Here is a 904-nt window from a genome sequence, read left to right on the forward strand (position 1 = left end):
GATTGGAACTAGCAGTGGCTCATAAGGAGGAAGAGAAGTTCTGGAGGCAACGGAGTAGAGAGCAATGGCTTAGGGGAGGTGATCAAAATACCTCTTATTTTCATAATGTTGTCAAAGGCAAGAAGATCAGGAACAATATCCTTATGCTGAAAGATGAAATGGGAGTAGAGCACTTCTCAGAAGGTGCAAAAGGACACTTGGCGGTTGAATATTTCAGAGATTTATTTATGAGCTCCAATCCAGTGGACCTAGAAAGTCTCTTCGAAGGTTTCCAAAGTCGTGTAACTCCTGCTATGAATGAATCTCTGATAAAAGAGATTTCGGATGATGAGATCAAAGCAGCTGCCTTCACAGTCAAAGGAAGTATCCCGGCGAGGATGGTATTACTGGTGTCTTTTATAAGACGTATTGGCATATTGTGGGTCCTAAGGTCATAGAGGAGGTTCGCAGCTTCTTCCAGACGTCGACACTGCCGGCTGGTTGGAACCGTACGCAATTATGTCTCCTCCCTAAGATCACCAAACCTGAGTCCATGAAGGATATGAGACCCATAAGTCTCTGCTCTGTCCAATACAAAATTGTTTCTAAACTCTTATCTTCAAGACTGAAACCAATCATGGACGACATCATATCAGATACACAGGGAGCTTTTGTTGCTGGCCGCTTGATCTCGGATAACATCGTGGTGGCTCACGAGATGATCCATGGCTTGCGTACCAAGAAAACTATTAGTGAGCAGTTCATGACTGTCAAGATAGACATGTCGAAAGCGTACGATCGTGTGGAGTGGAATTTCTTGGAAACCCTGATGGAAAAAATGGGATTCGACCGTAAATGGGTTTGTTGGGTGATGACATGTATTTCTACAGTGTCTTATACAATCCTACTGAATGGAAGGACACAT

The sequence above is a fragment of the Brassica oleracea genome, chromosome C2, assembly GCF_000695525.1.
Source record: "Brassica oleracea var. oleracea cultivar TO1000 chromosome C2, BOL, whole genome shotgun sequence".
Classification (NCBI taxonomy): domain Eukaryota; kingdom Viridiplantae; phylum Streptophyta; class Magnoliopsida; order Brassicales; family Brassicaceae; genus Brassica; species Brassica oleracea.